Here is a 17,202-nt window from a genome sequence, read left to right on the forward strand (position 1 = left end):
TGGGAAGAGAGAGGCAGCTGGAGATGGGGAGGGAAGCAGGTAACCCCTCCCTGGGGCCAGCTCCCCCGCTGACCCCAGTAGGCACTCCCACACTCCGCGACCCGGCCCCCTTTGGCCCAGGCCCATCCAGACCGGGGCCCAGTGCAGCAGCGCCTCCCGGCCCCACAGAGCCCGGGACAGTCCACCCAACCCCACCACAGAGAAAACTGCACCCACCCCACCATCCACTCATCTTCCAGACTACATAAGACAGTAAACGCCCAGGCTGAGATCTTCCTCCACCTCTCCTGTATCTCCCCCTCCTGCAGAGAGAGTTCCTGAAGAGAGGAAAGCTCCTGCAAGATGTGACCATCTCCCCCACCAATTGAAGAGCCCCCCAGGTGGTTCGACGCACCGGCGGCACCCTGCTCCAGGGCCGGGCCCCCATGCACCCACCCGCCCACAACCCCGGCAACACACCAACCAGGATCCAAGCCCCCGAGGCCCGGCCCGGGCCCCAGCCCAGAGACGGAGCGCCCCCAGAACCTCACGCCCATCCCGGACCCACCCAGGGCCAGCCAGGCTACCAGGTCAGTAACCCACGTCCGTCAGCACAGACCCTCCCCTAGCCCCGCTGCACGCAGCCGCGAGGAAACAGTCACCTGAGAGCCAACAGAGCCCCCAACCGGACATGACCGCTACCCCGGGTTGAGCCCCCCAAGGAAGATGCCTCCGGGGAACCCCCCGACGCCCTAAGCCTGTCCCTACCCCCACACCAATCACAACAGTGAAGGTGGGACCAAATTATGACCCCCCACCCCCACTAGGTGATGGAGCTGATAAAAGGAGTCCAGAGCAATTGATCTGATGTGGTGGCAGAGGCTGTATCAAGACTAATGTAATCTAATAGATAATTTCTATATTGGTTAGAATTAAGATTATTTTTATTTTTCCAGTTCATGAGGACTGTTTTCTTGGCTATGCATAGGGCAGTGAAAATCATATGGGCTATATTCTTTTCTGTAGTGACATTATCTAAGCTGCCCAGTAAACACACTAAGGGGGAAGTTGGAATGTTACATTTCAGACACTTTGATAAGTCTTCACATATCTCGCGCCAAAACTTTTGCACTGGTGGACAGAACCAAAGAGCGTGGATGTAATTGTCTGGTGTATTGCCAGGGCAATGATCTTAAGGTCGACGAGAGTTCCATAACTGGAGAGTTGGATCATGTCAAGAAGAAACTTGACAAAGACCTCATGTTGGGGCGACCGTGGTTCAGGGGGTTGGGAAGCGCATCTGTAACTGGAAGGTCACCGGTTCAATCCTCCTGATCCGTCGGTCCTGGTCGTTGTGTCCTTGGGCAAGACACTTTACCCTACCGCCTACTGGTGTTGGCCAGAGGGGCCGATGGTGCGATATGGCAGCCTCGCTTCTGTCAGTCTGCCCCAGGGCAGCTGTGGCTACAACTGTAGCTTCCCTCCACCAGTGTGTGAATGTGAGAGTGAATGAATAGTGGCATTGTGCAGTGCATTTTCTGCATTTCATGAAAATGCAGAAAATGCATAATAACATTAAGATTATGTTATTATGCATTAATAACATTTATGTAGTTGCTCAGCTTAACATAACCATGATATCAGTTGGCTGGCTCATAAGACCTTAGAAGTGAGTGATTGCACATGTAAGCATGATTGGTTCAGATAAACAGACACATGTTTGAAAGTTTAGCAAAAGCACAACATCAAAAAAATTCAGCAGCCAAAAACACCACCCTCCAAAAACAGCTTTGTGTTTTTTATGATGCAATATATATGTACACATTTTTTTTAAGCACAGCATAAGTCATTTAATTCTCGTTTGCTTAAAATGCCTGAGCAGTACTTTAACATCCAAGCTGTTCTCACTCACCAGTTATTTAAACTTTAACAGTGATTAAAAAAATCTTTAGGTTGCAGTCAGTCAACACACATCATAGTGAACACTTCTGTTAAACTCAGGGTCTGAGAGTAACAACCTATCTCTCTTCCTGGTAGGGTTTTAAAGTCAAGAATCAGTGTATATTTAGGCACACAAGGATAAAAAAAAATTAAGGGAGAGTCTTTATAAGAGGAAACGCTGAAAAACAAAAACAACAAAACAAACAAGCTGAATGTCTTATTGACATTTCTTTTGTCGACTGTAGCAGAAAACAAGGACGGCCCCGCTGTGGAGATGCAACCACTCGAAACTGAGAGTGAACCAGAGAAGAAAAAACCCGTACAGAGAAAAGAGAAATCTATCCTGCAAGGGAAGCTCACCAGGCTGGCTGTGCACATCGGCCAAGCAGGTACAAACAGAGTTTGATAAATGATGGAGACTGAGAGTCAGACATGTCAACAGCATATGAGAGCATGGGCCCACCTCTCTGCTAAGAAATAGACCACACATCTATACATCATCATGCTTGTGAATATTTAAAACACACAAAAACCCCAAACTAAAAATTTTATAGAACTGAAACAGCCACAAAGTCTACATCTGATACACATGAGGGACAAATTGGGAGAGTGAGCGCGGTCCAGTCTTCCCTTGTTCTTGTGTTTGCTTCTTACTCTAACAACTCAGGAAGCAACACAGACGCAGTGGACAGAATAAATCTAAATAATTAATTCAACCAGAAAAACAAGGTAAGACATAAAAAGGTTGCACACAAAAAAGACTAATATGGCCAAGAAGAAAAATAAACAGGAACAGCAGAGTCATAAGCAACACTAACTAGAGAACTGTCGAACCATGACTGTGATGACAACAAGACAAGTAATTTTGTCTGATTTGTCTCCTACCTATGAGAAAACTCAAACCTAATACGCTATGCTGAAGTCTGCCTTAATTCCTGAAATTCATGTGGAGGACCGAGGAGAGTAAAGAGGCTCCAGGAGGAGCTGTAATCAAGGATGCACAGTTGGGATATACAAACCACAGCAGGATGAGGACTCTCTAAACAACTCATCCTTTTTGTCTCTTAAACTTTTTATTTAAGATGACAAAATGTTTTGCCCTTAGGAGGTGAACTCCTAACTGTTGGCGTGAAAACACAGTCACTGGTCAAAAAGACTAGCCGCTAACCAACCAACTGATCAAACACACGGATTCGACTTGCCTACTGTATCTGCAATAGCAAAGATATGACTGTATAGGACTCAGTAAGAAGGATTTTATAGCTTCTGTATAAGTTTGTTTTAAACCTTGTCCAGTGCAGATCACAGCAAACCCACAACACCTTTTGTACCCTCAGTCAGGTTCACAGACGAATTTCCTACTCTTTCTCTGCCTTCAGGTCTGATCATGTCGGCTCTCACCGTCTTCATCCTCATCATTCGCTTCCTGATTGATACCTTCTGGATCCAGGTTGTTGTCTGGTCCTACGCTTGTGTGCCCATCTATGTGCAGTTCCTGGTCAACTTCTTCATCATTGGTGTGACGATGCTCGTGGTGGCTGTACCTGAAGGTCTCCCTCTGGCAGTCACCATCTCCCTAGCGTATTCAGTCAAGGTGTATTTGTATGTGGCATTACAGTCTGACAACGGGAACTCTTCAGTCTGTTAGACTAAATGTTTTATTTCACATGAAACTTACACGGCAGTGTAATGTTTGAAAGCTCCCAGATGAATGTTTTCACTATTTAGTATTTTTAAAACTGCATGAGTGTGTGTGGGTGTGCTTTTTACAGTTTTATTTATTGTGTTCCTGCTAAGCTGGAACTATGACCCCCACTAAAATAGTACTACTAAGACTATTTTGATGCTCGTTAAACAAAATTAGATCAACCATAATTTCTGCTCTGATGTTTTTGGTTAATGAAATAAAATCTTAAGACTTGGGTAACACCGCTCTCACTTAGATCAGAAAATGATGAAGGACAACAACTTGGTCCACCATCTGGACGCCTGTGAGACGATGGGCAGCGCCACCACCATCTGCTCCGATAAGACGGGCACACTAACTATGAACCGTATGACAGTGGTGCAAGCCTTCATTGCAAACAGACACTACAAAGCAGTGCCAGAGCCAGACCATATCCCTGCCAACATCCTGGACCTGCTGGTCCGGGGCATCGGGGTCAACTGTGCCTACACCTCTAAGATTATGGTGAGCTGTAAAAATAGCCATTCATTCAAAGACCTTGGTGAACATTTGTAGGGTTAGTTTGGAGAACTGCCAGAGCAGGTCAGAACTTATCTGATCACTGCCTCTTGGATCCACTGGTAAAGTAGAGCACAGACAGGTTCAGATATAAGAGCTAAAAAGCACCAGTAAATACCGCATTTTTCTCTCTGCTTTGCTCTGGACTTTCTTGCTGTAAGGCAACAAGGCAATTCAAATATATCGGTGACTAATTTGTCTGACATGAGTGGAAGCAGGATTATCAGGATATCTACTAATCAGTAGTTTGGTGGTTTAATCCCTTGCTGCTCTGGTCTGATGTCAAGGTATCGTTGGATGAGTAAGACGTGTTCTATAAAAGGTCTTTGAACTCAAACATCAAAAGTTGAACTCATCCTTCCTTGTTGTAGTTCTCCCTACATTGAACGCATCCCAAACATTAGGTCCACCGGAAATTCAGGTGTTAAAATTGTACCTTTTAGGAGACATTTTAGAGCTTCTAGTGGTCCTCACGTATCGCGTGTCTATCCAGGAATCACTGACAGCACAGTTTTTGAGTGGAGGCAGGTTGTCGCGGTACAAACGATGGTCCTGCCCTCAAAAAGCAGATGTTGGCTTTGCTATGGTAACTGCAGTAGATGTAAATGCATATTAGGAATTATTTATACTTTGTTACAACATTTTAAGCACATCAGAAGTTCTGAGAATAATGGCAGGTTCATAAGCTAACCTACATGTGATGGTGTACAGGGCATCGCAGGCACAGATGTAGCCAAAGAGGCATCTGACATCATCCTAACAGATGACAATTTCAGCAGCATAGTCAAGGCTGTTATGTGGGCCAGAAACGTCTACGATAGCATCTCTAAATTCTTGCAATTCCAGCTCACCGTCAACGTGGTCGCTGTCATTGTGGCCTTCACTGGAGCCTGCATCACCCAGGTAAGAACCGCCTCTACTGTCTGTATGAAATTTAAATCACAGCTGCTGTACATTTAACCAGCTACATACTAAAGTGCAGTTTTCATGTAAACAGAAAGAAAGGTTTGGGGACCGCTGGCTAAGAGTACTAATCAGGTGGAACCAGATAATCTTCCACAGCACACGTATGTGCTGCAGCACAGTGGTTGGGAAACACTGCCATATGTAACGCATTACACAAACAAGTGTTACTGTTTGTATTTATCAAGTTCTCTCCTTGTGGATTTAATAAAATACAAAAAATGGCAGTGGATTTTAACAGAGTAAAGTTCATTACCCACTCTGAATTTTGTACGGCTTGTTTATTCTAAATGACAAATTAATACAAATACTTTATGCCTATTGGCTGTCTTGTACTGCACTGTGGCTGTGTGGATAACAGTTTCCAAGCAGTAGAAGACAACGTTTCTGCCATTACTGCTGTCTGGCAATGAGTTCGATAGTAGATTCAAAGGATTTGCCAACAAAAGAAAACAAATTACATGATCATAAATTATATAGCCTATAAATTTCTCCATTTACACTGATATCGATCTAATGTTAAAATACATTAATGGGGTTAAAGAATATATCAATATAAGCAATATCATTAATGTAAAGTGGAAAACAGTGGCCAAATGACTCCAGTCTTTATCTTTTTCAAGACAGGCAAGATGACAGATGACTTATGATCAGTGTAACCTCTTAAATGTTGAAGAGAAAACCACACCCTCTTGGGCTTTGGGACCCTCCTGTGGGCACAGGTGAGATATGAAATTATGAAACTAAAATATAGCTTTTGTTGCGCTTTCCGGTGGTTTATTAGTCAACCAGGCAAGTCATAAAGAACACCGTGAACAGCAGATCAGAAAATAATACCTACCAAAATACTTGATTGAGGAAAATAAGAATAATGACATGGGTCTCTTTACAGCTGATCATCAAAAGACAACAAACCTTCAGGTGGTCGCAGTACACCTTCAAGCTAAGGATGTGTGGAGGTACACGATGTGTTGCTGTTGTCTGATAGCTGTAATTTTGTCCTTTGGTTTCAACTGTCCCCACTAAATGGCTGAAGTTTGCTTACAAGGGTGACGATAGTGACAGTGTGCTTGACCACGGAGACCTCGATCCAAAGACAGGCAAGATGCTCTGGTACTACGGCATCAGACATGTCAGGGTGCAGGTTTACAGTAGTTTCAGACTTCAAGATGAATCTGTGTGCGATCGTGTTTTTCAAATATAATTCCCTCAACAACCTCATTAAGAATACTTTACAAAGCTTTAAGTTTCTACACTGGTGCAAGTTGCCTTTTGGACAGGGATTATTATCCAGAGTGAGGATGTCTTAAATATTACATACGGTCCAAACCTTAGTCTCAGATTTTAGGTGAGTGATGGGGGCCTTTAAGTTTGGGCTTTTTTCGGTCCACAGTCAGAACTGAAAAAGTGACTTTTATGTCCTCACAGGGCAATTTTCTTTTAGACAGCATCAAATATAGTGTAGATCTAATGGTCCTGCAGCATCATCATTGATCATTATGGAAAATATTCAAGATCATTAAAAAAACAAAAACAGAAACAAAAACTTGATATGGTACAATTGACTGCAATGTCTCTATTGAATGTCTGAATCTACACCGTTGAAAGTAAGACCTAGGGGCATGACGGTCTATCTGAGTTAACAGTCTCTCTCTCTCTCTCTCTCAGATATGTGTGATGAAGGCCTTCAGGGACAGCCTGTCAGTCTGTGAAAGTAGGAAGACATTCAAAACTCAGAGCACCATCCAAAACTTGATGCACTGTCCCAAAGACTTCATATGCCAGATCCCTGTCAGCCATGAAAACGGGGGCAGGAACAGCCCCTCCACAAAATGAAATTTGTTGGGTGTGCATGCAGGCAATAAGGTGGCCATACATACTACTGAGCCATACAAAAATGGATCAGCCTAAGAGAATCCAGTTTTGAAATTGTTGATGAACAGTGTTGCGCCATTTTGTTCTGAACACGTTACATGCACGTCAATAAAGATTTTCATTTTGTTCATCCAGATCTGAAGCGTGATTAAAGTGCTCTCTTAATAATATCACAGGATTCTGTGTTCAAACTCAGTTCCTCTAATGGTTTCTTAAGGAAGCACCCTCAAGTAACCATTACAGGCACAGTTGTTCCTATTGTGGTATCATTTTTCATTCTTTGAGGTTTTTAACAAAACCACTAATAAAACTTTATTTGTTAATTAAAAGCTTTTTTGCCAGGTTTAGTTTCTTTTAATCTTATGGGAGTTCAGTTCACAGCTGATTTAAAAGACTTGAGCACTGTGTGACATGGTAAACTGCCAATGTCTACTGGGGTACTCGAAATACTAATAAAAAAAAAACCCACAGTTGGTTTTGGACACAGACATGTCAGCAAGAACAATGCACATTTCCAGAGGCCCACTGTCAAGCAGAATCAATCCTGCTTCCAGAGACAATAGCCAACTACAGCCACAAGAGACAGTATACATCATGGACATAGCTTCTGTGTGAGAAAAATTAAGTTAGCTGTGGTTTTCAAAACACTTCTAAGAAGACTTCTAAGAAAAGAAAAGGTAAAAGGTAGATGAAAAACTTCATTTAACAATAGAAATTGCCATCTCAAGGCTTCAAGATGAGATTTTAGAAACCAGTGGGTGATCTCATGGCAGCTTTCGCCATCTTTTACAGTCTACGCTTATAGGAAGGCAGTTCGGTGTGCTTTAAAACACCCACATCACATGACCACTGAGGTTTTGCTACGCTTCACCCCAAGTGCAAGCAGTGGTTTACCTGCTGCTTCTTAGCAGGCGAAGAGCCAGCATTTCCAGTTTGGCTGGACCAGTGGAACTTTTATTTTTGGATTCATGTTTTTGATACTATCACTTGTTATTTGTTACAAACAAGAACAGGCTTTGTATAAAACAAAAACCCAGTGTCTCAGTATTATTTTGCTGTGGATTGTGAAGACCAGTGTAGGCTGTCCATCCGATTTAACACAAAGATCCAAAGTTTAATTAAATAAATACCATTTTATTCAAAGACTATTATAGGCATGAGAGAAAGAAAGACTGTGGGGTGAGTCCATTGACTCATACCAGCAGAGCGAGAGGCACGGTGCTTTAGATTAATTAAATTATGTCAGGACAAACTATGTGCTTTCAAAGAGAAAAATAAACCAGGCAGCTCTGATCTATTCGCTTTTTTCTGCTTTCAACAGAAAATGCTGTTGACTGCATTAAGTGACTTGCTCCTCACACTAACTTGTTAAAAGCCTAAATAAAAATGCAAGAAAAAACATCTGTTAATTACAGGTGACCCATTTGTTAACGATTCTCACGATAAATGAGGTTCTCCCTCTTTTTTCTTATACTTCTACTGACACTTCTGGTGTAAATGTCTCATGAACAGCAGGAGAAAGGCACAGGTGTCCACTATAATCAAATGTGTCATTCCCTGTGTCACAACATATGGCATCCACAGCAGTATGTTGCAAATAAAGTTAAGGAAAGTTTCTTCATCTTTCCACGAGCAACCTCTGAACCATGCGTTTGCTCACATTTAAAATGGTATTGATCAATGTGAAACAGACTTTGGTGACTGGTCAGAATCAGCCTGTGCAACACTTCTGTGTTGTTATTGCAGCGTTATCGCCCTGATACCGACACTTCTAGCTCATAAACGCAGCTTATATTAGGGAGAGCAGTGTGTCATGATTTCTGAAATGACTCCTCATCAGTTTGCACATTTAAAACACATTTTAATGATTACGAAATGACTGTGCTTTTCATGTATTTTTAAAGTGTTGTTGTTGTCTGTGATGTATTCTAAATGATGATGCCTGTGGCTTTTTTGCTTACCTATTTGCTGCTATGCTCCTTCCTGGTTGAACTGAAGAGGATGCAGAGGGTGGAGCTAGGTAAAAAACTCCTGACTAAACAGGTGGACCAAACCATCTACTGACAGCAGGAGGGGGAATGTTTTCTGTATTGTGGTTTCCCTGCCTATGTGTTTATAATGGTCTGCTCTGAGTTATTCTTGTTGTGTGGGTCAGTTTATTAAGTTTTCCATCTCCCATCTGTTGAGCAGTATTTCTTAATATTTCTTGGCATGTTTTATTGTCCTACTTACCTCTTAAAATGTCTTGTTTTCATTCCTTTTTTTGATATAAATGTTGGTACAGTCAAAGCCACTTTTTGAACAGTGCACCTGTGTCTGTGTTTTCTTACCGCCTCCAGTTTTTCATCTTCTCTCAGGCAATTACTGAAATGGATGCATTTATATGCACATGTACAAGGTGACCTAAATTCAACATAAAATACACGTTATTACGGAAACACGAATTACGGCTGTTTTTTTTTAAAATTTCATTACTGCTAAGTGCGATGCCTTACACTGGAGCATGCATTGCTCTCTGTGCGTCTACTAAAGTTTATGACTGTGGAGTCAGTTGTGCATGCCTGCTGTTGTAAACCACGGTTGTGTGTGGAGTGAGTGTGCCGTGAGATATCTTTCCTCCATTTGTTTTTGCTTGTGAGTCTCCACTAATTAAATGGCTGACTGAAATGGGCTTGACCCATAAAGAACCAGGAGGGCCACACTGCCTTATTGCTTCTGCAGCAGCCACCGTAATTTAACACGTAACCCAACACACACACACACATGCAGACACACATCTACTGTACACAAAGCAGTATTTTACAAGAATAGCCCACAGGAAAGTGTGGAAAATGTCATCATGACCTACAGATGCTTTGCTTTTCATGCATGAGCGAGATACACCCTTCATCTTCGATGGAGTGCTTGGGAAATGTCGGGCTCTAGAGGAAAAATAAATTAGAGAAAAACACAAGAAAGGGCGGATGAATGAAGATCAAAGGTGTTTTTTAAACTGGGAAAAATCACTGAAAATTTCCATCAATATTTAAGCACGGCTTATTGGCTGTCTGGCAGTGAGAAGATAGAGTGAGGAGCGAGCGAGACAGAATAGTACCGAGATTCTCTAAATGTAGTTTCAATCTTTTTATAATACGCTGAATATTTTATCACAGCTGTAGCAATTAAGCTGCTATAATTTTCCTTCTGCTGCAATTCAGGGTCCTCTTTTCTTTTCTTTTCTTCTCTTCTCTTCGTCAAAGAGGTAAACTCAATATTTAGAGGTAGGTCTTTCCTCCAACTTCTTAGGGAATGCAGTCCAACCCTTCATTCACCTTGAACTCACCGTGCTCTTACAGATTGCAGGCATGTACGCACTAGGGCTCGATGTGGCTGTCTGTCAAAAGAAAATTACATTAAAATTTCATTTATAACGTGTTAGGAGGCGGTACAACATGACCCCAAACTGCTCAGACTCAAAGAGAGGAACCGTCGGTGCCTAAAACAGAGCTACAGAAATGGCCCAGGGGGATGGATTCCCCAGAAATTTCTGTGCCAATGCTCCAAATCAGGTTACATAATTGCTGCATGGAGAGAAGATTTTAGCCACAGAAGCTGAGCCTTTTGTGCTCTTCAGATTTACAGCCAGCTGTGTCTGTTTTCTATGTAAACTCCAACCCATTCTTCTCTTGATTCAAGTGATCTCAAGAGATAAATCAATAATCATTGACCATATATGCAGTTAGGTTTCATTTCCCTGGTGTCTTTTCTCCTCTCCATCTTTTTCTTTCCTAAAATAGGCAGCGGAAGGACATCAAAGCCCCTCTCACAGGAGAAACCAGTGAGCAGCTACTTTAACAGTCACTTCCTTCTCACTTGCAGACAGTCCTGGAAATTGAGTCGAGGTTCAGTGTGTGAAAGTGCAGAGGTGGCTGCGAGAGAACAACACATTGATTTCATCTAAAAGGCTGTGTTGTCTGGGTGCAGGTAATGTGTCTGAGTGCTGGCTGGGAGAGAAGGACTCAGGAGAGGGCTCACAACTGCTTGGTTATGTTGTCTAATGAAAGCTTCATTTTCTCTGATTTTGGATGAGGCTCACTTCATCCATCACCCGGAGCACATCACAGAGAGGTGGTGGGAAAAGAGCGGAGCCTCTGGGACTCTCTCCATCTCATCCTTATCTCTGAAAATGAGAAAGTAGTAATAGGACATAGGTGGGCATTACCACAGAAAGCAGTATTTACTGCTTTTAGTAGGATGGGGGGAAAAAATTGCAATGACCCTGATTTGGCCCTGCTGGAGCAAGATATGGTGTGTTTAAGGGATCAGAAGTGGTTTAATAAAAGGTCAGAATCCACACATCGAACTGAAACTGTTTTTAGAATCCAGTCAGAATAATGTGGACACAAACAGTTGGATCTGAATGTGTGTAATCTACAATACTGTAAACAAGGCTCGATCCACACCTTATGGAGTGTGAGGAAACTCAGATGATCCATCTACTGTTCGCTGAAGACTCATCTGAAATGTTCTCAATGGAAGGATGACTGTCAATAAGCTGTCGTAAAAAAGGGAATAACAAAGGGAAATGTGAGAATTTGCTGAGCGTTTGCCAAATTACATGAGAACTGATTTTCCAAACACACTGTCAATACATTACAAGCAAACCTGGATAAAAAAAAAGCACACAACAAAACACAATCAGTCATAGATCAGCTCATATCGGATCAATTTGACAGGGAACAAAGCAAAAAGCAGAAAAATCCCAAGAAGAGCTTTGAATATCTTTTAGGGAGTCTGGAGAACTATTCCTAAAGACGACTTTACAAGAAAGTGCCCAACAGAGTTCAGGCTGTGTTGAACAATAAAGGTCATACCAAATATTGACTTTCAAGCTTGTTACAACCGCAAAACCTCCGTTGTTGCCTTATTTCCTGTTTTTCCATGTGCACATTTCAATGAATAGCTCCACCTATTTCCCATTTTCCTAGAAAATATAAAGAATTGAGAGTTGGCTCAAGGCTTTTTGCACAGTATTGCATTTGTGAAGATATGACTCAAATTGAATTTTGTGCTATAGTATCTTTCAGTGATAAAGAATCCTTACAAAGCTTCACGGATCCAGAACTGGATTGAATTCAAAGGTTAATTACTTCTAAGCTGAAGTAAGCCCCACTTCTGGCAACATATTCAAATGAAACCAAACTCAATTGAAAGCAAAACTACAAAATCAAAAAAACGAATGAAAATAATGCAACAAAATAAAAACTAAAGTGGAAGAAAAACACAACGCTATAATAACTCTGGGAAAGACAGAAACAGAGCAAAGTAGTAGAAGTTGCAGATGCTTGAGGGAATATGGTGGATCCACTGCTTCACTAATGAACCCTGACTTAGCTGACCTCTCAGTGCTCCGGAGAGCATTAGAAACCACACAAACACACAGTGCAGCCAATTATACCCAAACCACTACCAACGCACACAAGACTACAAGGGAGAGTGGGACAAAACCGCTGATGAGTGTGTGTGCTATAAGAAGGGATGGTATTGTGATGAGTCAGAGGATAAATAAAGCTTAATGTGAACATGTAAATAAACACAGACAGTATTTAAAGCTCTGCAGTGCTCTCAGTCTATTAAGCTAACTAAAACCTTACCATTTACTCTCTTTGCTCCCATCAAGAGGTTGTAGACAGCGCTTTTTAGAAACAAAACACATCTCTTTGTTAAACTGCACAATGCATATCCTGTGCTAAACAGCAGATATGAAAAAAATGAGGCTTAAATAATGAAATCCAATTTGAAATTACAAAAAATGTTGACAATGTTTTAACAGTTTACTAATGCAACAGATTCTGTATAAAACACTGATGTTACATCCTGGTCTGAAAAGTGAAGTGATTCTTTCTAATGGCCAGCAGGGGGCAATTCTGTATAGAACATGGGCATAGCCAGCATGACGTAGGACAGCTGAGACAGTTTAATGACTTGAAGATGTGGATGAGCAGAAGTTCCAGCTTCCTGCGTCCAGATACCTGTTGATCGTTGAGCCACAGCCCTAACTCATTTATCATTGGTGATACTGTAGATGTAGATGAGTGGTTAAAAAATTCACCCCCCTCAAAGTTTTTACGAACATGTAAACCATCCACAGATGTTAAAACCACTTTTGTACCAACCTGTAAATATGTTTTTAATGCTGTAAATGTGGCCAGTTAACATGGGAGTCTATGGGAAATGATCTGCTTGTGGAACTAGCCTCAGGCGGCCAGTCAAGGAACTGCAGGTTTGGGTTTGATAGAAGTGCTTTGTTTGTAAAAGAACGGTAATGTAAGGGGAAATTGCCCTTGGCTCCTTTGAGTTATGACCATGAGTTCATGGTCTTGAGTACAGCATGAGGTTGGGTAGCATAGACATGTGGTGACTAGCAATGCCACCTCACAGCAAGAAGGCCCTGGGTATGAGTCCACCAGCTGGAGCCTTGTAGAGTTTGCATTTTCTCCCTGTGGCTGTGTGGGTCGTCTCCAGGTACTTGGGGTTAAAACTGTCCAAATCCATGCATGTTAAGTTAATTGGTGATTCTAAACTGTCCATACGTGAAATGTTAGTTTGAATGGTTGTCTGTCTCTCAGCATTAGCCCTGTAACAGGCTGGTGACCTGCCAAGGAAGTACCTCACCTCTCAGCCCGTGACAGTTCTGTGATCCTGTGGTGATCCTGAATTGGATAAGCAGAAGAAAATGGATTACATACATCATGAACATGAAGTTCATTTTGTAAACTGTGGTCCTGATAGGAATTAAAATGATGTTAAGCTTTAGGGTAACTGACAAGTTGCTAACTTCTGAGCATGCAAGGCATTTTCCCATTTTTGTTTCCAGATTAAATATTTGGAAACATCGGTTGCGAGGGACATTCAAAGTCATCTCACTGATCACAGGAGGTTAGTGGCGGGGAGGACCCTGTGGAATAAATGGAAGTGACCAAACCTATCTGTACAGGGTCTCCGGTCATATCAACTTCATAGTATGATGTAAGCTATTGGAGTGATCTAACAATTCATTGAACCTCCTACAGGTGGACCAAAATAAATTCCAATGTTTGCGCTGAATTTGTTGCTCTCAGCTTGACAGAAAAGACAAATGTGTAAGTTTAGCTTCAGGGAAGCAACAGAGGTCTCGACACGGCCACCTTACATGACGTATTATAAGTTCAACAGTTTTAATGACTTTCAGTGCCTGCGAAGAACTCCAAAGCATTCATTTCTCGTTTGTATTCTTTCCATTAAAATGTGAAACAGAAACGGTGTGACGTTTTTTTTTCTTCCCATGGTTTTGTTTTCTCCTTTGGGTTTTTGAAAATGTAGCAGTATAGATATTAAGGTCTCCTTCACCTCCTCCTCCTCCGCACTCCCCGGGGATCCCTTCACACCCGCCGTCTCCCATGGATACCTCAACTCTTCCTCTCATCACCGTGGAGACCCAGCAAGGCGTTCACTCCCCGCAGGCATTGGTCCAGTGAGCGAATCCACCAACAACACTCTGTTATCACTTTGCCTAATAGAGTAATTTAGCTGCTTCACATTCCTTTGAATGCCTAATATGTCCCTGCACTGACAAAAGCCTTGAATGGCTCCCAGGTTCAGTGTTTTTAGTCACACCTTATTAGTGCCTTATATCATTATTGAGCATGGGTTTGCAGTGTTACCGACCTCCTAATTAGCATCCCATTTGAAATCTCCCCACTATTACTGGTAACTTAAAAGAGGCAGGTTGTATTGTTTGATCATATATTCAGCTTTGATACTTGTTTCTGTTATATTTGCAGCAACCAAACTGTTCAATGTTACAAGAAAAAGGACACCTTTCTCTGAGGCTTGCTGGGATTTGTTGCCTCCTTTGCTGAAACAGAACTTAGAGGTTTCTTTCTCATCCTGGTAGGCAGTGCTGCCTGCAAAAGACTTGTTCAATTAACCCACTCACCTGTGGGACATTCTGTTGTGTCTGATTTTCCATTGGTTTTCTCACCTCCACCCACTACCGCCTTATAAATCTGTAGCATCACCGTGGGCTTCATATTTATTGGAAACGTATGTAATGTACAAATAAAAAGTGGGTTTTCCTGCATGCTAGCTGCTCTAAATAAACCCTGAAATGATTAAGTCCTGTTTTAACAGTTCGTTTAGCAAAGACACAAGGTCACGGTTGTACTACAAAATCCTTGTATTTCTCCTTAAGCCTCAGTAATCTTCTACTGAGGAATATTTAACCCCACAAAACTTCAACATTTTGTATGGGCTACTCATGTCTACACATACAAGCAATTTTCTCCTGGGACACTTTGCTCATAAGCTCGAGAGCTCTTCCCCCAAGTGCTGCTGTCCTTCTTCTCTCGCTCTCACACAAACAGAGCTGAAGATGTCACAGTTCTCTGCACTGGAGCTGCCTGCGTGTACAACAACGTACGCTGAAGTGTCTAGACCTTGCCCTCCCCGTCCACCTCCTCCAGCTCTTCTGGTGGGACCCTGAGGTGTTCCCAAGCAAGCAGAGAGACACCAGCATGTCCCGAGTCTGCCCTGAGGTCTGCTCCCAGTTGGTCATGCCTGAAACCCCTCACTTTAGAATCACCATGAATCACCACCTTACTGTCGTGGGTGTTTGTGTGCTCTAGTGAACCTGGGGTATGTTGTCTGGGGTAAATGCCCCTCATAGGGTCTCTAAAGGAAAACTGGTGAAGTTCCTGCTGCAAATTTTTAATTATGGACTCAACTTTTAAATGTTTTAGCTTTTTCTGATTTGCTCTCTTATAAACAGACTGTTTGAACAGCATGTGGGTGGGGCTTCAATGACCACATTAAGGCTATATTCTGTATAACTATACAAATATCCAAGAGAAATACTTTGAAGCCTGAGCTTGTGGCTCGTGTGGATTAGGTTCCCTTAAACATCAGAAATAGCTACTATGTTATATAAATAAAATGGTTTTAAAGTGGATTCTGATGTTTTATAGCTCCAATCAATAATCGCAGAGGAAAAATCCTTCCCTTCAAGTTTGTGTTCAGTGCAGTCCGTCTGCCATGCCTAGTTTCATGAATTTCATTAAACATGGTGGAAAAATGAAGCATGGTCAAAGGCAGAACCCCTTGAAATTGTCATGGGTCACTGGCTTAAAAATTCAAAGACTAGGCATTAACCTTGGTGGAGGACTGCATTTTTCATTTCATGATTTCACGCCAGTTTGAGTACCGTTCATTCGGTTCACATTGAAACAGTTACACTGCATCCCATCTACATATTGTATTTTTCTATAGATGTAACCATGTTGAGGACAAAAATATGCTGGAAATCATTTTATCCTATCTTTGGGGTGGCAAAGGGATTATCATATTTCCCAGTTCATCAAATCGCTCATTCCTTAATAATGACACGAGTAATCCCTCTGTATCTACTTTGGACAAACAAAGTCAGAAATCTTGCTGTTAATGTCTGCTTTCCATGCACTCTGATATAAATGACACTTTTCCGAAGCTGCCATGATGACCTCATACGTTACACTCCACCCAGGTGCCCAGAGTGTGACTGTGATATGAGCCGCAGCAGCTGAAGTGTATTCAAAGCTTGGGGCCCATTTGCTGGTGTCTGATCTGAGCACATGCCTGTTTATCATGAAAACATTAATGCAGAGAAATGTTTTTCTGTATTGTAATGGATTACGTAAGACACTTTCCTTTTAACAGTTGCAGTACAGGCATCCATTATAGTTTAAGGCTTCTGCAAGCACATATGGAGCACGACAGAGAATTACTGAACCATAACAACAGAAGATGAGAGCAGAGCTCACTGTTTCTTTTTCTGGCCGGCTGGCACGAGGCCACTGCAAGACACACACGGCTGCACTAACTCGCCACCTAATATTACAATGGCTCAGCTCCTCTGTCTTATGCAAGTCGTTTATGAGTCAATCTGTAATTTACAGTATAGATATCAACAATGTCCTTTTCACCAGCTGTAATTACGTTCTGCCCAGTCGCAGATTGTATTCAGGATATTTATAATAACATCATTTTGACTATTTAAATATCTATATATATCTGTAATCTAGTTTTGACCAGTCAAAACAGTTTGCATAATCAGATAAAATCAGATAAACAACATCTTGATTGGTTTTTAATTATTTCTCATGAATATCATAATTGATACTAGCTTAGCACAGCATGTGTCAGTT

The 17,202-nt window shown here is 42.0% G+C and overlaps 1 pseudogene; it reads left to right on the forward strand.

Annotated features, from left to right (window-relative positions):
• Positions 1-17,202, forward strand: part of LOC147306666 (plasma membrane calcium-transporting ATPase 1-like) — a 43,361-nt pseudogene that overhangs the window by 13,301 nt on the left and 12,858 nt on the right.

This window comes from Aulonocara sp. 'chitande type north' Nkhata Bay, linkage group LG19 (assembly GCF_057382095.1).
Source record: "Aulonocara sp. 'chitande type north' Nkhata Bay isolate Kocher_YH1m ecotype deep benthic linkage group LG19, A_spYH_male_GT1.1, whole genome shotgun sequence".
NCBI classification, from domain to species: Eukaryota; Metazoa; Chordata; class Actinopteri; order Cichliformes; family Cichlidae; genus Aulonocara; species Aulonocara sp. 'chitande type north' Nkhata Bay.